The 25,381-nt window shown below is 55.4% G+C and overlaps 1 long non-coding RNA gene across 5 annotated transcripts in view; it reads left to right on the plus strand.

Moving 5' to 3' along the window:
• The window catches only part of LOC130595102 (uncharacterized), a 47,639-nt gene that overhangs the window by 13,511 nt on the left and 8,747 nt on the right, over positions 1–25,381 (plus strand). For 3 of the 5 annotated variants that reach the window (XR_008971225.1, XR_008971221.1, XR_008971223.1), the window contains exon 2: positions 22,736–22,859. This is a non-coding gene — a long non-coding RNA (uncharacterized LOC130595102). Of the gene's footprint in view, positions 1–20,072; positions 20,527–22,735; positions 22,860–25,381 lie in introns of those variants that run through there. The other 2 variants (XR_008971222.1, XR_008971224.1) reach the window with 2 other exon arrangements.

Here is a 25,381-nt window from a genome sequence, read left to right on the forward strand (position 1 = left end):
CCAAGACCACAGCAGGGTCTTGGGAAGCCGAGGGGCAGGAGAAGGGTGCTCAAGCCCAAGGTTATCCTGGTCCAGGTTGCGTTGTGGTCTGGCACCTCCACCCCATTCACTCTGTGCTCCTTGCCTGGGGCAGTGGGAGCTGGACTGTGGTGCACTGACCACCTCCAGCCCAGACTGCTGCCCTCCTGCTGCTCTCTGCTTCCCCATCCCTCCTCCTCTTCCCTCTCCCTTTCTCCCTTTGCCCTCTCTTTGCTTCTCTTTCTCTCCACACCTGCTCCTCTCCTTCCCCTCCCTTTTCTCCTTCCTCCTCCTCCCCTCGCCTCTCTCTATCCTCTTATCTCATCCCCCTTGTTTTTCTCCTCTGCCTGTCCAGCTGATTTACATGCACGCTGCGTTGGAGCAGCTCAGCTGGATCTAATGCCTCCTGCAGCGAGGAGCAGAGCCGGACTCGGTGCGGCACTTCCCTGGGCAGGACAGGGAGATGCTCCATGCACCCCACCACCTTGACCCATGCCCTGGCCCCCTTCTGCACTGCTTCATCCCCTCTCCTTCCCTTCTACATCGTTTATCCCATGTTCCTGCCCTCCTCGCTGTCTTCTCCATCTCTCCAGCCAGGTCTCTGACCCATGTGTCTGCAGTGCCCACATCTCCTCCAACCTCCCTCCTGGGTGAGGATGGACTAAACCCCTGCAGCCAGCCCAAGAGCTGGGGGCTGGTTTGCTGTTACTGGTGGTAGTCCCATGGTCTTGGTGCCAGTGTTGACCTGAAAACCCAGTGCTGAATGTTCCCAGGTGGAGCCTGTGGCTCCCCCATGTCTCCAGCTGGGTCCCAGGGCTGGTACAGGAGCCTGGGGCATCTCTCCTGCACCCTTGTGGAGCCGTGATCCGAATGCTTGCATTATTCCCTGGCTCTAATCATTCCCATTCCCATTGTGCTGATTTGCATTTCCGTGAGAGGAAGATGCCCTGATTAATATCCCCTCAGAAGAGCTTTATTGCGATGGCTCCTGCCTCTCTAATTGGAAAGTGGTCTCAACCTTTCATGCAAGTGACTGGGCTGTTCCTGCCTGCCAGAAAGGGTCTTGCTTGTCCTGGATTTCAGGGCAGTGGGAGGGTTGGAGGATCCAGCTTGGTCTCTGATGGGGAGAAGGCATCTCTCTGCACAAAGAGGGCATTGTACCCCTGGTACTAGGGGATTGGACCATCCCCAGCACAGCGGGGATGTCAAGGAGGGGGACATGCCAGGATGAGCAGCTTGGTGCTCCCCAGTTAACACCCATGTGCTAAGGACCCATTGAGGAGCATGTTGATGTGGTATTGATAGAGCTGTTCCCTTTTACCTTCCTATAGGCCGGGCGGCAGGATCCAGCCCAGCAGCCAACATCCTGCAGCTCTTGCTCCCTGGGGAGTCCCTGGCCCACCACTAACCCGCACTGGCAGCTTGAAAGCCTGCCTTGCACTTAGCTGCTTTCTGATCTTCAAAGGCTCTGGATGCCCAAGGAAATCAGACCTTGTGCCTTTTCTTCCCAGGCAGTCCCTAGATCCGGACTCTCATGTAATTTATTATCCCCAACATGTGCTGCTCCCTCCTTGGCCGTGCGTGGGGTGGGAGCATCGCTCTGCTGCTTGGGTACCAGAGCCTGGCTGCGGTGCGAAGCTGCTGCTCCCAATGGCTCCCACCCCATGATGCTGAAGGCAGCAGCAAGGCGATGCGCCAGCCCAGGCACTGCTCACTCTGTCCTGGCTTCCCAGTGATGTGCCCCTGGGCTGAGGCTGGCAGGTCCCTTGGTCCCCTGCCAGTGGGTTTTGCTGCTCCATCCCTCTGCCTGGGGATGTTGGTCCCTGCAGTGGTGGCTGTGGAGCCTGTTTTGCCTTGTGCCTATGGCTCCTTTACTAAGACCCTGACTCGCCTCCCGGGTGGTTTCAGCTCCCCTTCCCCAAGCCCTCTCCTCCTGAGGTTACAGAAAAGATTACTCTCTCTTTTTTTAATTATTTTTTAATGTTGGTGTTTAAGCTGGTTTAGAGCTGCAGCCGTGAGTGCTCCTGATAAACAGCCCAGGAGATCCAGAGAATAATCTCCCTGCTTGGTGACGGCAGAGGCGCCTATCGCAGCTGCTGCCAGCATCCTCATCCGCTGCCTGCTCTATCAGCCCAGGGAGGGGAGGAATTGCCTCCATCCTTAATCACAGAATTCAAAATCCCAGCTACTCTGCACCTTTTATTCTTCAGGTTTTGCCATGTGGGCAAGGGGAGAAATAAGCAGCTCATAAGCAACAAAAAGGAGCTGGAGAAGGGGTTGGGAAGAGGTTGGACAAGCAGCAGCTCCTCTCCCTTTGGTATCTGTCTCCTGGACTTGTCACCCCACAACTCTTTTATGGCATCTCGCTTTTCAGGGAGGTGGGTTAAGGCTGTGTTTTTAATACAGAGTCACAAAATGCTGTCATTATGGGCTGCCATGTTCTTTGAAGGTTGGTGTATCACTGCTGGGGTACATGCACTGACAGACACTGGGCTGGAGCCCCAGTGCTGGGGCAGGTCCCTGAGAGGTACCAGGGAAACACAGCAAAAAGGGATGGAAAAACACAGGGAAGAACTAAAGATGCTTCGTTCTTGCCTCAAATAAACACCAGTGAGAAAGATGTCAAGCTTGTCCCTGTGTTACAGACCAGCTCAAGTGAAGGAACTGGGTTTGTGGCATAGGAATAGCCCAGGTTTATATAGCTCATCCAGGGAAGGTGATGTGGTGGACTGCACCACACTGCAGCCAAGCAAGCAAAGAACCTCTGTCTAGAGGACGTGTGATGCTGAAGCCATAATATCTGTCAGGGGGTAGTTCTGGGGTGCAGGCCGGGACTGGACATACCTCAATAACCCCACAATGGCTGCACGTGTGGGATGGAAGGTGCCTTTGCTTCATGCTCAGCACTACTGAGCCAGAGTGGCACCCGTGCACATGGGCTGTCACTGCTGACAGTGCTCAACCCAACGGTGGGAACACAAGCACCCACCATGCTAGAGACTGGTGTCGGAGTCACTGGAGATGAGACAGATTGCCTTTAATGAGACAGATAAAGCAAAGTGAAAAGCAAATTAAGATGCAGGGCTGTGAGAGCTGTCTTGAACACGGTGCTGTGACTTTCCTGGGGGGGAGCTGAGGTTGCCAACAGTGGTAGAGGTACTGGAGAGGTGAATCTTAGGAGATGGTCATCTCATGCCAGAGAAGTGGTCGAGTCTTTCCCAGTGCCTTTTGCAGATATCCTACTCCTCTACATCCCACTGTGAGATACGAAGCAGGCACCCCGCATTGCATCTTTGGCCTCAAAAGTGTTGCTATCATCCCCCCTCTGCTGCCCTGTCCTCTCGCCCCATCTCCAGTGCCTGGGGTGGGTTTGAAAGCCCTGCAGTCACAGGGGGCAACTTTCCAACCACATCCCAGTGATGCTGATGTAAAGGACCAGGTGAAGTGGGGCTGCTGTGGTCCACGCCTGCCCGGGACATTGGCAGCACATCCCAAAGCTTCCATTGTGCTCAGTCCTGCGCTGGGTCAGGAGGCAGGAAAGGGGTTTTTGCTCCAGCCACGTCTTGTTCTGGAGCAGAGCGCGTTTAACACAAACCCCCTCCTGTTTGTGAGCAGCGAACGCTCAGGCGTTGACTCTCGACGTGAGCAGCATTGCTCAGGCAAATGGTGTTTACACCCCGAAGCCTTCAGACTTTCTCCATTTCACCTGCCTCTCTGCAGAACCCCCTTGAGAGCACGTTACGGAACAAGGCAATACTTGGGTGGATAAATTGCCTGGAACAAACGAGCTGGAATTTGTACTGATCCCATTCTTCATGTGAGAAAGATATCGCTCCTTAAGCAGTCCTCGGGGAAAGTGCCCACCTGGGGAGCATCACCTTGGGCTGCCCATGTTGGCCAGCCCTTGCTTTGGATGACCTGCCTGAGTTTCCATTCACTGCAGTTCTTTTTGCCATCCCTTCCTGGGAATCCTGGAAGGGGGGGGGGGGGATCACAAACAGCACTTTTCTTCCCCTGTATTGGAGGGAAAGGGGGATTTGGGGAATGCTTTAAGCCCGGCTGCTGAACCAGGGTGTGAAGAGGAACGTTTGGGGCTGTATTTGCTGTGCTGTGCTGGTGCTGCAGCAGCTGATCCCTCCGCCAAAGGCGTTTTGGGACACGTACCCTCCAGTTGTCATTGCCTGTCCCTCACGGTGCAGCTATTTCTGCCTCAACTTTCCAGGAAGCTGCCTCCAACGCTTCCCAGCCAAAATCCAGGCTGGTTTAGAAAGCCAGTTGCATCCCCTCTTCCATGTCTCATCTGCATATATCTGCATAGCGCACAGGTTTCTGGGAGGGGAGGAGGTGCTGGAGACGCACATCCTTTATTCCCTGTTTTTTCCCACTTTTCCCCTTTTGGCAGAATTATATTTATTTATTTAGTCCAAGGGGCTCCCCCCTTCCTAGGTCCCATGGGTGCCTTAATGGTGGATAGAGGGAGGTGGCACCAGGCCCCATCCTGGCACCTTTGCTCTCCCCTCAGCCCCATTTCCAAAAGCCCCCCTGGTCCCTGCCCACTGATGTGTCCAAAGGTCCCCAGTGGTGCTGCTCCAGCGTCTTTCTGGGTTAGAGACCAGTGGGTTTCAGAGGAGGAATAGGATTTTCAGGGCTGTGTTTTTCCAGTTCTCCAGCCAAGCTGGAAATGCAAACAAACCCTCCTTCCATTCCACAGTCCGGGCAGATGCAGCTCTCTGGTTTTTGGCACTGAATCTTCCAGGGATACTCCATTTTCCCCAGCTTTTGCTGGGTTTCCCCTCTCTTATCTGGTCCCTCGTTAAGTTTATTGCCTCCTTGCAGCCCTGAAGGGCTGCTCCAGCTCTCCCTCCATGGGATTTGAAACTTCTCTTGGGAAGCAGCAAACTCTTTCCCTTGGGATGGGTTTCATCAACCCCAGCAATGGCCATTCCCATCTGGAGAAGGGAACCTCTCATTTTCCTCCTGCTGTAGCTCCCCTCGCCTTGGGGTGCTGGGGAGGTGGGCAGTTGGGGTAGCATGAGCTCAGGGGGACGTGGTGGCTCCCAAACTGCTCCATCACTGGTGTGAGCCTCCAGGAACCAGGCAGTTGAGCAGATCCATCTTGGTGTCTTGGTTTGCTGGTGGACCCACAGAGATTCAGGACTGGAAGTGGGGTTTGCCTTATGGGCCTTTGGTTTTGGTCTTCCCAGTTACACTGGTGTGCGTCCCACTAGGGATATTTGATGTGGGGATTTCAGTATGTGGTTTTAACAGAGATTAACCTGCTGCATCCCCAGCCTTATGTGTTTGCTCCTTTCCATGTAAGCCATGTTTCTTCCCAGGTCCTTGTGCTGTGGGGGCTGTGTTGCATGGTGTGGGAGGGTTACAAGCTGGGTGGGATCCCAGGCAGGCTGGCTGGGAAGATGCACAGTGCCTGCATCCCTGGTGGGCAACCTCTTGCACTGTGGGGTTGTCCTGACCTGATCGGCCATGGTCATCAGACCATCCCTCACTGCTGGGGTACAGCTATTATTGCTTGCCATAAAGATATTTAAGCAAATGGGTGCAACCAACTCCCCTGCTTGGTTCTCTGTCCTCCTTGGCCTCAGGCACGTCCCTTTGTGTCGCTATTACAATGTCCTTTGCTGTGAGAGAGATGAGATCAAGGTACCTCTTTAATGGCCTACTGAGATAGTAAGGCAAATCAGTAAGAGAACATCACACTGGGGTCTTGGTCTGTCACCAGTGGGGCTGTGCAGTGCTGAGCTCCCATCAGCTGGATTTCTTCTTCCCCAGGGTATGAGGAGGAGGAGGAGAGACTCCTGTGCATGAACGGGGACAGCACGATGGGGAAGGTGACAGTGGGCATTGACACATGCGGTGAGTGGAGCTAAGTGTGTGATTCCTGGAGCAGCGCGGAGAGGGATGTTGGGATGGGAAAGGACCAGTCCTGGGCATGTGGAACTGAGCCTGGAACATCTCACCCCTGGCTGGGATGAACTCCTTATGTGAACTCCTGGTAGGAGCCAGTGTGATGTTGTGCTTGCTGGTATTGCAGAGCGTGGGGCGAGCTGCTGAAAGCTGCTCTATGCCAGCCAGGGGCAGTGCTGGCTGCCTGCACCGGCACGGCACAGCGAGGGCTCACCGTCCTCATGTGCCATCATCTGAGTACACGAGATCTGGGCTTGGCACATCTCCGTGCTGGACACCATCTCCTTTAGGACCTGAACTCAGGTTATCAAACCCCAGAGCATCCCCTGGGGTGAGGGATGGGAATGGGGAGCAAGCTCTGGCTCCGCTCTCTTGCTCCCATGCCCTGCTGCTCCCAGAGCTTTCCAAGCTGCCCTGCTCGGAGGCTGTTTGTCTTCAGCTTGACCATTCCTCCGCCTCCCCCGCCTGTCTACTCTGCTTCCTCATTCCCGGTGTCGGGTTGAGCAAGAGCAGAGCAGAGCAGAGCCTCCTTGGGATCAGGGTGAGGCCGGGGGGGGGGGAAGCTCCAGCTCCAAGTTCCCTTTTTTTGTGTGTGTGTGTTTTTTTCTCCTCTCTGTTTTCGCTCCCTCTCTGCTCCGCACACAAAGCGGGGCTCTGATGAAACTCCAGCTCTCTCTTGCTTGCAGCGTTCATGCACGGCACACGCTGGAAATAATTGTCCTTGGTGGAGCTGTGTGAGCTGCAGTGATTTAACCGAAAAGAGGTGGAAGAGGAGTTTTATTCCTACACGCTGTGTTTGAGGCTTGCTGCAGCCCTGGCTTCATCTACAAGGTGGATCAGAGCTTGGGCTGGATCTGCAAAGCCCTGTGACCGTGGCCATGTAGTGCCAAGCCTGATTTAAGGTATCTTGCCATGCAGCAGCACTTATTACATTGAGCTTGACATGGCTTTGATCCGCTCAAGCAGAGCGAGCTGGGGCTGCCTGCAATGCCCTGTGTAGTGTAGGCACCCCTATGAGCTCCATGCAAACCCTCCTGTGGGTCTCTCCACGTTTGGGATCAGATGCTGCAGTGGGAATTTCTGTAGGTGCCAAGTCATGCTGAGAAGGGAATATGTTGGGTGCAGTATTCCTCACAACCCGGCCTCTCCTTTATGTGCCTTAAATAAAACGCAGATGATTTTGTGAGCCTTGCTTTACATTTCCTAGCTGCACAAACTCTAGCTGCAGTGGGAATTCCTGCTAGGGATGTTCTGCTCTTTGCATTGTTTTGATGGGCAGAGGGGAGCGTGGTGAGCTGCAAGGGGAAGGTTGGCTTCAGGACCTTCTGGAGCAAAGACTTTTGTCTGAGCTTCCTTAAGGAAAGGGTCTGTCTTTGGTGCAGAAAGACAGGGCAAGGACAGAGCCAAGGCCCACCATCATGCCTCTTTGAATGAGATTTTGTCTTATCCAACGAGAGCTCCCTGTCCAGAGCTCCAGGATGTGGCAGCAGGAGTTGCCTGTGGAGAGCGTGTGCTCAGCACCAGTCAGGATATAGCTGGTTCTTCTTTGGTTTGCTTGTTAGTCATAGCAAGCCCTCCTTCTCCTCCAGCTCACACACCAGTGCTGCAGTTTGTCAGGCTCCATTGTGGAATATCCGTCCACAAAACCAGTTTGTTTTCTTCAAACTTCCTTTTCTTTCCAAATGGCCAACCCATTCTTCTGTGACACTCCATGGATTTCTGCTCTTGGTCACCAGGGATCTCCGTTATTGTCCATCCCGGCTCCCTTCAGTCCTTTGTGGCTGGTCAAGGTCAGATGTGACTGCTTTCTGATCCAACTGGAGAAAAGCCCGGCTCCTCTTACCATGGAAGCTTGGGACTGGCGGCACAACCACCCCTTGGTGAGCAGGACCCTCCCTGCCCTGCGGTTTTGGTTCCACCGGTTCTCTTGTCTCCGTGCGAGGAGCAATGGGCAGCCCCTGCGCTGTTTCTCCCTACCGGGGCAGTGCGATGCAGGAAGAGGCTTTTGCATTATTTACACCGCTCTGGAGCCGGAGCCAGACCTGACCCTGGTCTTGCTCAGCTGAAGGTGGGAGCGGAGCCCTCCCAGTAACACCATCCGAGCCGCTGGAGCTGGGCTCAGCTGGTTCTCCTGGCTCAGCAGTACCCAGCCATGCCCCCCCCCCATTGCTGTAACGCTGACAAGGGGATGTTTTAGCTCATCCTGGTGCAGCTCCCCCTGAGGTTGTGCGCTCTCAATCCAGCCTGACCCGGGGCTCACCAGCCCTTTGCAGGCACTCGCTGGTGGGGCAGAGCCAAATTCCTGACTTCTGGCCCTTTGGGGTGGCCGGGATCAGCGTGGGGTGAGGAGGAGGAGAGCTGTGGTGTCAGCCCCACTGGAGGCATCATCCCCTCCCCTCTCCCATGGACGCGGTCCCAGCGAGGCGCTTTGCCCACTGGCAGTCAGCTTTGCCCCCATCCATCCTTTATAAGCGCAGAGCCAGGAGGGGGGGGGGAACACGACTCCAATATCCCCCCCCATTCCACACCCGTTTTCCTGTCCCTATCCCACCACCCGCATCCCCCCAATTCCCCTTCCAAAATCTTGCATCGCCTAAAGAAAAACCACCCCCCACATTCTCCCTGCCTGCTTTTTCTCGCTAACCTCGGCTCGCTTCGCCTCTCCTCCCCTCCTTCCCTCCCTCCCTCCCTCCTCTCCATCTCCCTCCCTCCCTCTCTCTGGGGGGAAAAAAGGTCATTGCGCAAATGATTAGTCAGAGCTCAGTTGCTGTAGCAACCGGCTGCTGGAACTGGGACAGGCGTGCAGCGAGGACAACGGAGAGGTCGAGCATCAGGCAGGGCTGGGGGAGCCCAGCCTTTGTATTTGCTTTCAAGAGCAGGGGAGCCGGGTGGGTGCGAAGCCCCCAGCCCCACGCCGTGCACGGGGCCCTTGCTGCTGTGAATTCAGTTGCCACCACGGAGCTGGCATGGCCTCGCTGTGTCTGTTGGTGTGGCGGCACCGTCCTTGATGGCGATGCGCTGGGATGAAGGCTCCCGCGCTCGTTGATGGAGTGGGGCGCATTGTGGTGGGCACCCCACAGCCGAGCTGAGCCGTGGGGAGTGTGTGCCGCTGGGGTTCAGGGCTCGGTGTCCTCTTGCAACATCCCACGCTTGAAATATGAAGCCAAGTTCCTCCTGATCCTGCACGAGAAACCAGGCGTTAACTGTGTCCTGCCCATTTCCAGTTCCACAGTGCTGCAGTCCTTCTGCCTCCAGCCCCAGAGCAGCTCCAAACAGAGACTTTCCCAGTCCTCCCTGCCATAAACTCAAGGACAACAGCTTGTCATGCGATGTCCATGGGGCTGCTTGGCTTTGGAGTACAGGGCAGTGGCTCCTTTGGGGATGATTAGACCACACGCACTATGGGTTTCACCACCATGGTCATGGTCTTCAAGTGGTTTTGTTGCTGAAGATGAAACCTTCAGGGCACCTCCGCATCCTCCTTGTGTGAACGGGGACCTGTTTCCATCGCCTTTAGGTCACCTTGCCTCCAGGTCTGCTGTTCCCCATGCACACCAGTCCTTCGGGGCTGAAGACTGGTTTATCTGTGAGCGTGCACTGCCGGGGTCTTTGAGCAAGCTCCGTGTATGTTGAGCAGTGGATTGGGGCCATGCTTCCTTCTGGAGCACATGTGGAGGCTGAACGGCCTCGAGGTTTCACAGGGCTTTCGGACCTCTGAAGGGAAAGTGCTGTGTTGAAGTGGTTGGAAGTTGGTACAAGAGCTGTTGGGAAGGGATGTAAGACCTCTGCTTTGGGGGAGCTGGGTGGGCTCTAGGAAGGATCTTGGGGATGTCTTTAGTCTTTTGCTGAAGGTTGAGCTCTGTGCATCCACGTAGGAAACTGGGGGTTGGGGTCCTCAAGCCTGATTTTTGTGGGAAACAGCAGGAAAGGGCCATTTATGCATAGAATGGCTTCCAGTCAACACTCTTCCTTTGGGAATGGAGAGACACTGCTGAGGTGTGCTGGAAGTCTTTTCCCTTTCCTGGGACAGTCCTTGATAGCCAAGAGCAACTCAGCCACACACCACGGCCACACTGGTGCTCACAACCCATGTCCCCAGCTCCCCATCACCCCATGGTGGAGAGAGACACCGCTCACTCTGCATTGCCCATTGATGCTCCTCCTGGTCCTGTGAGAGGTCCTCCAAACCTCTTGAGATCTCCCTCCACTCCCTTCACCTCCTTCTTTCACTTGAAGATGTGTAATTGCAGTAAGCTAGAAGGGGGCTTTGCTGGTCTTAGGGTTTCTTACCTCATGGTTGCAGAGACGAGCTTAAGCAGCATGATGCTAGTGTGGCCTACAGGCTCAAACCCAATGGGAGATAAAAGCAAGCCATTGGTCTCCTTTCTTTTTTCTTTCTATTTTTTTTTTCCCTTGCAAATCTCATTATTTTAAAGACTGCTCCCTGATTTTTCCAGGGTCTGGAGGTCTTTAGGAGCTCTGAATGCTTGGGGTTGGCCATGCCGTTTTGGTGTGTTATTTAGTCATATTTTCCTCTGAAGGTGGTGAGTAAAACCTACAGATTTAGTCCATCTGACTAATATTTCAGGTTATCAAATAGGACAAAGGAAAGGAAGAAGGAATGAATGTAAGGCCTCCAGGAGAGGGCCAAAAATCCCTGTGACTCACTTGAACACTCTATTTTTGAGCCTGAAAACACAAAATGGTGCCCTGCTTGCTGCTGTCCCCTGCAATGGGCTCATCACCACTCAGAGGTGGGTAGGGGTTACATGGCTGTGAAGTACACAAGCCATTGTGGGCTCCCATTATGGACTATTTTCTCCTACATCTTTCATCTCCCAGCCCTGTCCTCGCTCCTGAAGGACCGCCAAGGTCCAGGCCGAGAGATGGCTGTGCTGTGTTTGAAGGCATCAATCCTATCCTGAGCATCCCTGAGCTAAAATAAGGGTGGACAGGGCACTGAGGGCTTTTTTCCCCCTACGGATGATGACTAATAGAGACTTTAAGCAATGAGTGCTGTCTGTGACGGTTTGGAAGCACATCCATGACCATGTGAGAGCTTACTGCTTGGAAAGGAGGTAGGAGGGGCGAGCCTGGGGACAGCCTGGTCCTTCCCTAGCAGTGGCAGAGGTGATGCAGTGCGAGGGCATGGAGAAGCTTTAAAGCCAATTGGCAAAGTGAATGCTCCCCTGTGGCACCTTCACTGGGAACCACCTACAGAGCAGGATGGGACCATTTGTGATCCCTGGAGCAGGCAGGGATGTGACCTGGGCTGGCTGGGCAGGGAAGCAGCCTGCAGCGCTTCCCTCAGCTCTCTCATCTCTATGAGCCTGTGCTCCTCCAAAGCAATGTACTCATGAGCATTTGTCAGTGACCGCCATCCAAGCAGGGGGAAATCTATAACCGAGGGTCAGGCCCCTCTGCCAGGCTCTCATGTCATGGGATTCCCCCTAAAGCCACAGGGAGCAGCCCCTGATGTGGCATCTCGTCTCGCTGACACGGCTCGGAGGTCCAGGAGGTCACCGGCTGTCGATGGCAAAGAGCTGGTGGTGTCCTGGGAATGCCACGGGTCCGGGGAGCTCCAAGTGACCCCATCACCACGGCTGCCCTGATGGGTGAGTGCTGGTGCTATGGGCAGGGGGCTGCGCTGTGGCGGGGTGGATGATGCTCCTCCCTGGAGCCCCTTGAAGCAGATCCACCATGGGGTTAATGCGTGCTCTCCTCTCAGTCCTCTTTTGTTCACAGCTTGGCCGGGTGCCACATGGAGCAGTGCTGGGGATGTTTGCTCTTCAGCATCCTGGCTCCTCGGTGCAAAGGACCATTGGCCAAAATGTGGGTGTGTGTGAACACGGTGGTCACTCCACCTGAGCCCAGCTACTCTCTTCCGCACTGTATTCCCTGGGCCTTTGTGGCAGCATCAGGAGGCTGCTGGCTCCCAAACCCCACTGGGGATATTGTTTGTGTATTGGCAGCACTGCACTCTTGTCAGCCGAGTGGGTGCTCGGGTGTCCAGTCTGTAACGCTTGCGATAGATCTGCCCCTGGGTGGGATGCCAGGGTTTCCTTGATTCAGTGGCATTAGGGCAGTGATGGGACATAGCTCCTCTGCATGACCCGGGCCAGCTCCAGGTCCTGCTCAGCCTTGGTTAAGCCCAGCACTGCGTGATTTGTCCATCTTCATCTGCTGGAAACTCTCCCTCTTTCACCCAGCCTTTGTTTCCTCCAGCTCCTCATTGTTTTCCACGCCTTTTCCCCCATCTTGTGCTGCTCGAGGCTGTTGGTGCAAGCTCAGCTTCGGGGCTCATACTGGCTCAGCTGAACACTTATCTGCGCGAGGCGGCTTGTTCCATGTGCTCCCTGCCACGAGTGGTCCCCGACAGCAAAGCTTGGCCCTGGCTTGGCTCTAACAGCAGGGAACAGCACGTCCACGTGAACCCAAGCCCACAAATGGCTCACGGGAATGACGCAGTGAAGGTGAAATATCAAAGGGAGACGGGAAGTGCCTGGCAGGAGCAGGGGAAACAGGGGAGAGAATAGCCGGGGCTGACCTTAGCGGGGAGGGGAGCCCGGCTGCACGCACGGAAGGGAAATGGGAAAAGGATACAGCTGGGATGGGCTGCAGCACGCGTGTGCTCTGCCCCAGCTTCCCGCTTTTCCCCCCGGATGGGCTGCAGGAATGGACCAGGTCAGGGCTATCCACAGCACAGTGGGGCTCCCAGAGGGACTGCAGCAAACGCACCCAGTGGGGCAGCTCTGGAGCTTGGCCAGAAGCCACCGAGCATCCCCATGGGATGCTCTTGGGCATCCACGTTCCCCATTTCCAGGAGCTGGATGCAAGGAAGTGGCCCCAATCTGGTAATGGCCAGCTCTGACTCACTGAGGATCCGGTGCTGTGCGAGGCCACCCCGGCTCCCTGGGCTTGTTTAAAGGCAGCACAGGGCAGATCCTGTCCTTCCAAGTCGTTCCATGCTCAGAGTTGCCTGTTGAGGAGCAGCACAAGCTGACCTGGGGTGGCTGCTGCCCCTCCGAGCACCCTTTGCTTTGCCCTGGGACAGCTGCCTGCCTTTTCTGCATGGGGGTGGTTATTTTTAGCTGGGAAAAAAACCACACAAAGGCTTTAAAACACAAAGTTTTGTGCAGCATTCCCCACATAATGGGATTTCTCTCTTCTTCCTGAAGCTGACTGTGACATTTCCAAATGAAGGGTTCCTCCTGGCCTTCTGCTCTTCCTCCCTCAATCTTCAGTGGAGTTTCTCCCTTCGCTAAGCCACCCTGCTCTCCTCTCCAAGATCTGCTCTTTCAGGAGGAGGAACAGCAACTGTAAGGGCTGGTGTTTCTGGAATGTTGTTTTTCAAAATGGAAACAAGGAAAATGTAGTAGAAAATTGACAGAAACATCCCTTTTGAACCCATTAACATGGGATGGGATTAATAATTCCAGTTGTTTCCCCCTTCCAACTAGCTCTCATCTGTCCTTAGCCTTTGCTATGGGAGACCTGGGACAGTCAAAGGCAGAGAGCTGCTCCTACTCTTCCTTTACTCAAGGGAAAAGCTTTTCCATCCCATTTGAGGTCTTTTGGGGCTGGAGAGCTGTTGGCACCCAAAAGCCAACATCTGGAGGGGTTCATGCTCCCAACCTTCTCCTCTCTCCAGTGGAGGGGTGTTCTGAAGTCATCAGGGCTCTGAGGGGTCTGTGGCTGACCCAAGGGTAGGTCAGGATGGATGCGAGGACCTGGGAGCCAGAGAGCACAAACCTCTGGTGTTTGGGTCTCTCTTCTGGTCCTGAGGTCTGTTCCCAGCTTTCCAGCAACATTCCCCTGGTGACCTTGGGGAAGCCACTTTGTCCCTCATCACCTTCATTTCCCTACCTGGGAAAGGGGAGAGCACTTCCTTTGCACCCAGGGCCTTAAGAGCTTGTTAATGCTTTTTGATCACTCTGAGTTGCTGCAGGGGTTTGATCAGCCACCACTGGCTTGGCTGGAGCAGAGGACAGTGGATTTCCTTCCAGGTTAGGAACCCATTGGTTGCTCTTCAAAAGCACCCACTGGTTTCTCAAGAGTGGAAGGCACAGGAGGTGGGGACGCTCCTGTCCTTAGATAACATCACTCTCTGCACCCTCTTGGCATCCAAACCACCGACTGCATTGCAGGAACTCATCCTTGGTGGAACCTGAGGGTCTCGCCTGACCCAGCCCAGGAGCTTTCACACTGCTTGGCTGGGGACATGGTGCCACAGGGCACAACTCTTGGTCCTCAGAAGAAAACACCTGAGGCCACGGCAGGCTGAGGTTGCCCTGTGTGAAAGCAGAGGGACAAATTCAGCCACCCAAATGAAAGCTGCTTCCCAGAGATCCCATTGGAGTGGACGCTGCTGCTCTGCTTCAGGTACAGAATCCATTGACCGGAAAGGGAGGTCTTGGGATGGGTCTGGTGCTTGTGTGCATGGTGGGAGCTGCTGTCCATCTCTTTGCCCAAACTAAATATCAGCCCATAGGCAGGTTTGCTGCCTGCAAACCCCCAACCACATAAAGCCAGAGCAGGGAAGGGGAGCAAAGCAAACCCCCTTTGTCCATGGTTTAGTGCTGGGGTAAGGGCTATTTTTTGTTTCAGCCATGTGATGAGTGTGTTACTCAGCCATGACTCGAGAACTTGTGAGCAATAAAGTCATCTCCAAGTCTGCCAAAAAAGAATCTTCTTAGCACACCCACCTCATCACACGTTCCCACTGCAGCTCCTCAGTGCGAGCTGACAGGGGAGGCTGCGGTAGCCATCTGTGTGCTTGCGGCAGTGGCCCCGGGACAAACCCGTGCCCTATGGGTACAGTGAGGTGAGGTGTCACCTCCCTGGTGACCAGGACCTTTTGCCAGCAGCATCATAACGATGGTGGCGTGGTGTTTGCTCCCAAATCCAAGAGAAAACAGAGCTGGAAGGGGCTGGGTAGTGTGGTGTGATCTTCATCCCACTGCCTGGGCTGGGTTTGGAATGTTGGGTTTGATCTTTTGGGGTCAAGACTGACCTGAAAGGTCCATGAGGTGGAGAGCTATGGATGTTTGCCTCCTGTCCTGTGCTGATGCAGCTCCATAACGGTTGGCTGGATGTGTGAGTGACTCAGAGCTCCAGAGCCCTGCATAGGCCACTGTTGCTGTTGGAGGGTGATGATGAGCAGTGTGGTGCATCCTCAAGGCTGTGGGTAGAGGTGGCATGGAGACATGCACCAGCAAACCAGGAGATCACTGTTGAGAGTGCCTGGGAAAGTGGATATTGATGCTAAAATGTGCATTATTGGGGTGAGGAGGTCCCATGGGTGAGGAGGCAGAGTGCTGGGTCCCCACATGGGAGAGCCTTGATTCTCAGTGAGGGGTGGTGGAGGACACTGGGTCTGATGCCTCCAGCACTGGGATGCTCCTGGAGGTGGGTATCAGGGTTCAGTGCTTCCACCCAGCTCTGTTGAAGGCAGGAAGGATCAGGCTAAGAAACAACCCCACACCAGCGTGCTGGGCTGCAGGGAATGGTGCTGCAGACACCCCATCACCTCCCAACCGGCAGGCAAACGCCAGGGGCAGCGGGGAGGTGGACGTGGGCACAAACCCCTTGCCTGATTGCTGGGGTAAAAGCTGCCTGTGCCACGGCCTCCTCTCCCCACCCCTTCCCCGCGCCGGGGCTCTAAATAATTGATAACACTGATAAATAATACATCTTGTATTTGCTCCTTCGCTTTCCTGTGCCGGGGCGGGCACGCTCGCAGCCTGGCGGGGCTGCATTGGGGTGACAGGGATGGGGAGAGCGCGGCTGTTGGGCTGGGGTAGGGAGCTCTGCAGCGGGGAGAGCATTCCGGGGAGATAAAGGGCTGGTTTGATGTGTGTTCATGTGGCGGGGCTGTTTTGCCTTGCATGCCTTTCTCTTTTGCTTTATTTTTTTCCTGGAGTGAAGCCTGGCGCCAGCAGTCTGGAACCAGCCTGACAAGCTTTTGAGTTATGGAAAGGGGGAGGAAGGGGGGAGGAGAGAGAAAGAGGGAGCGAGAGAGGCAGGGAGGAGGAGGGTGAAAGCAGAGGGAGGCAGCTGGGATGTGGATTATTAGGGGAGAACAAGAATACACACAAGAGGCTGGTGGGGTGAGGGCTGGGGGCTACTGGGGCTGGTGGGGAGGGGATGGAGCTGGCTTAGAGCAAACCTTTCAAAGGGGATTTTTCTTTTCATGGGGGGGGGGGAAGGGGGGAATTGAGTCATTTTGGGCATGAAACGCAAACCTCGCCGCGTCAAGGAACAAGGAAGTTTTTTAAAGCACCAATTAAAGGGCTTGGAGAGGTCCGGGGCTTTTAAACAGCCTTGGGAAGGAGGAGAGGAGGGGGGGGGGGGGGGGGCCTGGCCAGCGTTCAGGCTGCCGTCCCATCAGGACATTCCTTTCTGCTGAACGCTGCTGCTCCCGGCTCTCTCCTCCTCCTTTTCCAAGCTGCCGTCGAATCCTTTCCAACTCCCGCGTCCGAACCCAAGGAACTTTTGCTCCGTTTCATCTCCCGCCGCCTGCCTCCCCCCCCAGCCCCGGGCTGTGCTCGGTGCTTTGATCAGCGCTGCCTGCACACACACACACACACACACACACACACCACACCCCAGGCCCCTGGGATGCAGGAGCCAGCGTTTTGGCGTGCCCCAAATCCCCCCCTGGGGTTGATGGAGACCCCCCCCCCATCTGCCATCACCTCTGTGCTTCCCCAAACCGGGAGCTGTAATGCCAGGGGGAAGGAGGGCTCAGTGCCCAGTGATGGGGAGCTGTGCCCCAGAATGGGAGAAGGTGAGTGGGGTTGGTTGAGCAGCGTGTTTGGAAAGGTCTCAGTGGGGTCCCCATGCTTGGGAAAGCCATGTGGTGCCCATGAGGGCTGCTCCAGAGCTACTCCATAGGGATTCATGGTACCGGCTGGAGGCCAGAGCAAATCCACTGGAGCAGGGGTTTTGCAGGCAGAGGCTGGAGTAGCTTCCCTCCCAGAACACCCCTTCATTGCCTCCCATGGATGCCCAGCAGCAAGAAGCATAGGTGCGAACACAACCTCACTGCTTCAGTCCATCGTGCTTGCCTTTCGGAGCAGGGAGTGAGTCACAGCGTTGTGCCAAGAGCGTTGTGCCCGGGCTCAGCACTGGAAAGGGGATGGGGATTTGGAGCTGCTTTGCAGGGGCTTTGTTTGCTTTGGTTTCAGCACAGCCTATTTAACTCCCAAGACTGGCACAGGCTGGGGAGACAGGAGCTCTTTGTTAAAGGCTGAGCAGTACCAGGTCTTTAAGTCAGCCCGGGTGAAGGGCTCGAGAAGTTGAGGTAGCCCAGGGATGGGTGGATTTGGGGACGGGCAGGTTTCACATTGCTCGTACCTCTAAAGTGAAGCGTGAGAGCGAGGGTTCATGCACCCATCTCCCAAAGCAAAGCCTAGCAGGAGCCCTGCGAAGCACCACCACCACCATCTGCCAAGTCTTTGTCTTCGCAAAGAGGAGGTGGAAGAGGGAACACCCAGCTTTCCGAAATCTCCATTGCAGGTTGCCTGCGAGCTGCAGCTCTTCAGCAAAAACACTTCTTTCTCTGGGTTTCCAGGAAGCAAAATGTTGCCCTCCGCTGTTTGCAGCGTGGTTGGAACAGAGCTCGCTGTGTCCGAGCCTGGCCAGCGCTTTGCTCTGCTGTCACATCCCTGGTGGTGACCAGGGTTTGGAGAGGGGCAACCCCTACTCAGCCCATAGATGCTGCAAAGATCTGTGAGAGGTCTGGTCATCCTCTACTATCCCACCCTGGCACCTCAGCACAGGGCTGATAGGGTGGTTGGCCATGGGCTGGGTTTGGATTGAGGTGGGTCTGCTGAAGACGTCCTCCCATCTTGTGTTAACAGCACCAAGCAGCTCGGTTGTGCTTCCTCGGTCCAAATTCCTCATTTTTTCATGTTTCTTCTCTTTCTCCTTGGCGATTCTTTGAGCTCTTTCTGGTAACTATAGAGCTACACTGGCAGACTTGTCCTCCAGCTCCTCCTTGCTGGAGATACAGCACAGATGGATCCATAATGCCGGTTGCCTTTTACAGACCTCCAACATCTAAGTGTTGGGGGTTCTTAAATAGGTAAATCGGTCTACTTCCGTAGACGTGGAAACTGAGGCACAGGCTACTTATCCAGGTGCAAGCAAGTCAGACTTCAGGGCCAGGTGATGTGGTTTCACTCGGAAACCTTTGCTGCATCAGCTTCCTTGGCATCAGAGGGACGGCACCCATTTCCCCCTTCTTCTTGCCTAGAAGGGAGCAGGAGCCGAGGACACAGCCCCGTGGCTCATCCCCAACCCGTGACCTCCCCGCTCGCCCAGGAGGCAGCAGGCGGAAATAAAACACAATTCAGGGCTGGCAGAGCCGGGGAAGAGCAGGATGAGCCTTGGTGGAGAGCCCAGCCTCACCTTTCATATTCTAATGCCTTGCCTTTGCCTGATTTGTGAGCTCTGGGGAGTCCTGCTGGGAATTCGCTGGAACGGAGGCACACGCCGCCGTCCCTCGGTAAATTACACAGAGATATAATGAAGGAGGAGAAATCAGTTACTCTGTGACTGCGGCTCCCATGGGGACCTTAATTCAAATATTTGTGGAGCTGAGCAAGTGGGGCGTTGGGGAGCCACCGGGTTGGAGTGTCTCTCAACAGGTTGCTCGCAGGTGGTTGGTGCTGAGGAGGCAGCGCATCCGTCCGCAAAGGGGTTTTGGGCTGCTTGATGGTGCTCTGGGTGGCATTAGCCAAGAGGAAGATGCTGGGGGAAGGTGGGACTGTGGTCTGGCTGCGGCTGCATGGAGAACGGAGGTGGGCTCCAGCCTGCAACTGGTGGTTGTTGGGATGGGGAGACCCATGTGCCCCTTTGCCAGTGGCTTTGAGAAGTGTGGGGTGATGTGGGAACCTGCCCACTACCTGCAGCCGGGCTCTGCATCATCACCCCACTGATGTCCTTGATGTCCCCAGGGACAGGGACCTGGGAGGGGACAGCCTGGCCCCTCCTGTGGTTTTTTTGAGGGAGAAGCAGGGTTTGCAAAGCCCCACAAGCTCTCTGCTCGCTGCCCATGTGGCCACTGCTTTCAGTAATGACTACAGAAAGGGTTAAGCACTCCGTGGCAGCGAGGAGCAGGCAAACCTCACATTGCTCAACTTAGGAATGAGAAAATCGATTTACCTTCAGCTCCACCACCAGCCCATTCCCTCTGTGTGCCCTCCAGCCAGGCTTTCTGCCCTCTCTCCTCCTGGGGCATGCCGGCGCCATGGACCTGAGAAAACAAATGGGATCCAATTTGTGCAGCCATCAAACTGCACCAGCAAAGGGGGCACAGCCGTGGGGGGAGTCACCCCCTTGCTGAATGCACACAAGACCTCCTAGGTCCCACTTCACCCTGACGGCCAAGGCTGTGGCTCCACCAGGAACCTACGTGGTGGCCTCTTGGCTGTGCTGTGATGCTCTCAGTGGCTGGTTTTGCCCAAGCATGGTGAGCTGGGGTGCAGGGTGCTCAGTCGCCAAGGAGAGCTGGTGGGATGGAGGCTGAAAGCATCTGCATTCACCCAGTGCCATTCTGCACAGCCATCCTCTTCTCATGCAGGTCCTACATCATCACCCATCACTCAGCAGTGATGCTGCTACCAGGAGTTATGCACACGAATGTGAGAACACGCAGATATACCCCCTGTCTGCACACACTCCTCACATGCCCATTCCCATGTGCTCCAGCTCTCCTGCTCCCAACCGGCCCCTCTGCTCTTGTGCTTTAATCACACCCCACGTGTGTGACAGTTTTGTCTCCGGATGCTGGGACCACCACATGTGATGGGGGCAACCCCGCACCAACCAACCCATCCTCACCCTGTGTCCTGCCACCACCACCAGCATCCTCCCTGCAGCCCCTTGCATGCTCGTCGCCTTCGGGGACGCATGCACACGCAGCCTTACGGATCTGCTGCATGCCAACTGTTGGGAAGGGGAAGGGAAAAAAAACTATGGATTCAGCCGAGAGAGGTTGGAGAGGGGGGGAATAGAGAGAGAAAGAGAGAGAATGACAGACTGCAATCCCCCTTGAGTGCCTAGTCTCATGAATATTAATAAGGTGGTAATTAAAATGCAGGGACACAGCAGGACGGATGCAGGCGCTGCCTTCGGAGCGCTGGGAACGGGGGGAGTGCGTCTTTCCAGGCAGGTTTTGATTCCGTTCTCTGATGAAAAGAAGAAAACGGAGCCTTCAACTTTAATCAGTTTAGAGGTTTTTTGACACGACATATCTTTAATTGCTGAGATTTCTGCTCCTCTCAAACCCGGCTCCACCGGCTCCAGTGTAAGCAGAGATAACGAACCGCGCTCGAGTGCCGTGGATACAGCCTGCATTTACACCTCAACTTGTTTGCTACTTTCCTGGGGTCTCACCTCTTTGCCTGGGGTTGCAGAGCACAATCCTGCTGCTCCTTGTCTCTGCAGCCAGGGCAGGAGCTGCAAGTGCAGCCCAGCATCTCTTTGTCTGACACCCCCCCTTTCAACCTCCGCTGCGGCAGCCTTAGGGAAACCTGCTCTTTTTGGGTGGTAAATCCCTCTTCTTATGGCTGTATGGTGAGCTTGGAGTTGGGCATGATGCTACCCGGTGTGGGTGATGGGGATGGAGACTGCGGGAGAAAGTTGGGTTGGGTTGAGTCAGTTTGGATTGGGTAGAATTGAGTTGGCTTGGAAAGCAGGTCTCCTGAGAAGAGTAACGTAAGAGTAGAGGTGGCTGTTGGGCTGCTGAGTTATTAAGGAGGCTTAAATGTCCCTCAATAACCAGGGTTTGGAGGCTGGGTGAAGGTCCTGCGAGGGATGCTCAGAGCTCTGTGAGAAAGGTGAACCAAAGCGTTCATCCTTCTCAGAGGAGGTAGTTCCTCCAGTGGGTCTGGCCCATTGATGGAGTACCATGTTGCTGGGAAAATGAATGGAGAGTGTCGGCTGGTGCACAAAGAGAACATTCTGGGTGTGGGAATCGGATGATGTCAACCCAGAACAGGGATTAGGAGGCAATTTCTGGCAAAATGGAAACTAATGTAAAAAAGAATCCATACGATAGCCCAAAGCAGTGTAAGTGGTTGGGCTGGGTAAAGCCAGAACGTTTGGTTTGGCCTGAAAGGGTTTTGGTTGGTTATGTTTGGGGGTTGCCTGATTTTAATGAGATCTCTTTGTTTACATGGGGGTCACTTTTTGAATTGAAAAAATACAGATTTGGGGGAATGAGAAAATCAAAATGATTCTTTTAGAAAATGCCCAAATACAACAATTCATCCTGCGAGAGAGGGAACGAGATAGTCTGAGATCTTCAAAGCCTCCTCCCCTGCGCTACGCAGGTATTTCTCTTTTTCACTTCAAACACTTTCTCAGCTTCACCCTGAGTTTCAGGATGATTCAGCCTCTCTGAATCTTCCAGTTGGTGATCAATCCACTATTCCTCAGAGCCAAGCAAACACAATCTCCATCAGCTCTCAGATGAGAGTCACCCAGTGAGCAGAGCGCAAGTCCCTTTCAGCCCCACCACCGGTGCCTCCGTGCCTGGGTTAGAGTTGGCCATGGAAAGACATCCCATGTTTTCTGGGCAGGGCAGGCTCTCCTGGATCACAGATGGAAGATAAGGGTTTGGCTCCACATTGGAGATAGTGCATTACCCAGAGAGCAACTGTGATGTCCGAGGGAGCTGCTGTGATGTGGCTGTTGGCTCCTGCATCCTCCTGGGTCCAGAGGTACCTCCCAGGAGGGTCTCCAGGCCTTCAGGCTAAACTGCACTCCCATTCCTCTCTCCCAGGCAAGCTTTGGAGCTTTCTCTCCCCTGGGAGCGTGTCCTTGTGCTTTGCTGACCTGCCTGTGCAGGGAAATGGAAAAGGAGAACTGCAGCATCTTGGAGCCCTTGAGATTTTGTTGCCTGGCGGGCAGGGTCGGAGCTGTTTGTGTAACAGGGTCTTTTCCATCATATGTCTTTCCATAGGGATGGGGGCTGCCCTTATCTACCAGGGGCTGCAGTGGGTTGGGTGTCCTGGGCTCACCCACAGTCCCACATCTCCCTGGTGTCCTGCCCCACAGCAAGGAAGCAGTTCATCCGTCTGTGGGCATTACTGGATTCAACTGCTGCATCCATCTCCTTGTTGCTCTGTTTTTCCTCATCTGGGACAAATAATTCCTTGTGTGGAGGGATGGCTGATGAACCGGGGTGTTGGGAACTGAACTGAATTCCTTGGCTGGAAGAGCACTAACGCAGCTAAAGCTCTTTGCTGAGCACTGGCTTTTTGTGACACTTCCATGAGCCATTCCCCTGCAAAGGAGAGGGACATATCCCATCTGCAAAGCTGTCCCATGCCCTGCACAGCATGGGGTGGCTCTGAGCACCCACAGGACCTCACTGGACCACTAAAATGGGTCCACTTGATGGATGAGCGCAATACCAACTCCTCTGCTCTCAGACCGGGTGAGCTGAAACTGGGGTTGAACTGCCACAAAGCCAGTGAGTCTGTGTCCAGTCTTTGGGTTGTAATGGGTTTAATGCCTTTCGTTCTTGCTTTTAATAGATTGGGTGCTATGGCTTGTGCCTGGGGTTGGATTTCTCTTCCCAAGCAGGCGATGCTGCGGCAGTGGCTGCTCAGCTGGCTTTCCTTGGCCATGCTGGAGCTAGGAAATGTGAGGATGTGCTGGAATCCATCAGGGACCACGGCACATAGAGGGGACAGGCAAAACCACGTTTCTGTTGTTTTGTTGGTGGTGGTTTTATTCTCTTCTTCTCCTTCATCCTCTTCTTTCTCCTTTCCTGCAGTGCTACAGCAGCGGATGTGAAGCAGGACGAGGGGAAGGTCTACCCAGTGTCTGAGCTCTCCTTCATTCCAAACTTCCCATCCCTGCCATCCAGTCTGTGCTGAAAAATCCTTGGGAATTATCAGGTTTGCCACATAGATGGGTGACAGGGCTGGGGCGCTGTGGTGGCAGGGACAGCCCTGGGAAGGGCAGGAAGGCAAAACCCTGTGGTGGATGGAGGGAGAAGACAGGGGCTGTGCTGTTAACAGAGGACTGAGGTGGTGAAACATGACCGGGACCTGCTGTCTCCTGTGGCGAGCTGGGGCTTGGCCATGAGGAGCATGAGAGGGAGGGTACAGGATGGGCCCCAGGTACCGCTTCCTGGTGACACCCCTGCAGCGGTCCCAGTCACCCCTGAGTCACATCCTGCTTGCGCTGGCTCCTGTCTCATCCTGCTGCCTGCAGTTTCTCAATCCCAGCATTTCCTGGCTCCTGAGGTTGCTGTGGGGCCCGTGGGGATGGAAGAGCTGGGGGGGAGCTCCAAGGCATTGGGGGATTTAGGATGGAGGAGCAAACAAGAGTGTCCTTGCTTGCCAAGGGATGGTCAGGGTCCTGCTTCTGTCCTGCCATCTCTTGTTTCATCCCATAACGTGAGGGGCCAAAGGGGCTCTGCTGCGCATCTCCTGGTGCACAAGGGCTCACGTCCTCCACACATCCATCCCGCAGCCTCAAGCCCTGTAACCGGGGCAGAAAGCTGAGGTGGGAGTGAGATGATGCTTATTCCCCTCCTCTCTCTCACCCGGAGCAATGGCTCTGCAGGGATGTTTGTGAGAGCCGAGCTGGGGCCGTGTGAGCCAGGAGCCCAGCCTGACTCTGCAGTTCCAGGCTGAGCCACGCTCGGGTCCTGCAGAGAAAACAAACACTGAGCCCCATCCTGTTTCATAGCAGAACTGCCATTTAAGGGAGGATTTGGAGAGGAGACATCTTCCTCTTTCGTATTCCTTCTTGCCAGGGCAACCCCCTTCCCCTGGCATATGCTGGACCCACTCTATGGAGCATCCCAGCAGCTAAAGGGTCATCCCTGGATGCAGCTTTCCTGTGCTCTCCTGGTCCCGGCTTTGCGCCCGGTGCCTTTTCCTCCTCCCCAGACCCATCTCCACACAGTCTGGGCTTACAGCTCACCCAACATCGGACTCCAGGAAGGTAGTATCCTCCTTTGGGATGGTTTGTGCCCCGGCAGGGAGCTGAAGCAGCCAGCACAGGGGGTTAGCTGAGCCGAGCACTGCCTATGGGGTGCTAGGCTTAGGATTCCTGGCCTTGCAGGAGTTATCAAGGGGAGTTTGTGGCAGAGCAGGCGATGCTTCATTACACCAATGAGTGAAGCCTTGTGGGGGGGGGTCAGCTCATACCTCTGCCACAGCCTTTCTGGGATAACCTTGGTCAAAGCTTTGCACTTTGCTTATCCTGCAGTAAAGCAGAGCCATGGCTCCAGCTCCTTCTGTGCTGCTAAATCTGAGCCTGGCTGGCAAAGGGGGGGCACGCAGGGGGTCTGCACAAACACCAGCTTTTTTAGCACCAGGGTTTAGCCATGGGAACAGAGAAGCTTTTGCTTGTTACCCACGTGTGACATTGCTTTTGCTTGCAGCTTCCTACCCACTGTGATAACGGAGAAGCTGAGTCCCAGCACTCGGCAGAGGGTTGCTGGCTCCTGCCAGAGCTGCACTGCAGCAGGGCTGAGCCACAGCTCCCCATGCCCAGGGCTCTCCCCATGCTCCTCAAGGCTGTGGGGCTGGAGCCGTGGGTCCCACTACGCTCCTCGAGCAGTACCATGACCCCCAAGCAGCACTTTGTCATACCCATCTTCCACCCTCACCCTGCACTGAGGCCTGTGACGAGTTGCAGGGTGCCCAGGGAGCATCCATGGCTGGATGAGTTGCTCCCGTGAGCCAACCCCTGGGGACCACTGTACCTAGGGTGCTGCATTTCACCTTGCATGGCCTAAGGAATGGCAGGACACCTCTGAGTGAGCCCACAAGGCTTACTGCACCCATGTGGGGCTCGGTGCTGGGACTACCACTCACCATGGGGTGCTGGCACCACGCATCCTTCCTCCTCCATCACCCTCGGGCCAGCACCCAAGGGAGCATGGCTGCACAGGGACCCAGCCCAGGGGTGCCGGGTGATGGAGGAAGGGTCTCTCCTCTCCTTAGGGGGGGAACGTCCGGTCTCTCCGCTCGCTCCCTCCAGGCCAGGCAATGGTTAAATTCCTTTCCAGCTGAGCTGGCAAGCAGAGCCCGAGCATATTAGTCAGATCCCTGTAGGGGGTGGGGAGGAGGAAGGAGAGAGCAGCGAGGAGGGGCCGGAGCAGAGCCGGGAGCGGAGCTATTCTCCGGGGCGCGAGTGCAGGGAGGCAGGCGCAGCAGGGGCTGCGCTTCCCAGAAACTTGATTATTTTTAACCCAGGAAGAAGAAAGGAAGGAAAAGGGGGGGGGGGGGGGGGGACGGGGGGGGAGGAGGGGGTAAATCTGCAGGAACTGGAAAACAGGCAGTTGGCATTTGCGGAGGGCTGGGAAGGCGAGAAAGGGCCCTGCGTGGTGCGGGGATGCCCCGTGGGTCCCCCGCGTGGTCCTGGTGCGGCGGCAGGGACGGGATGCAGCGGGGCCAGGACT

The sequence above is a fragment of the Pezoporus wallicus genome, unplaced genomic scaffold, assembly GCF_028554395.1.
Source record: "Pezoporus wallicus isolate ANWC-B61680 ecotype Strahan unplaced genomic scaffold, APGP_CSIRO_Pwel_v1 contig_8013, whole genome shotgun sequence".
In the NCBI taxonomy this organism is placed as follows: Eukaryota; Metazoa; Chordata; class Aves; order Psittaciformes; family Psittacidae; genus Pezoporus; species Pezoporus wallicus.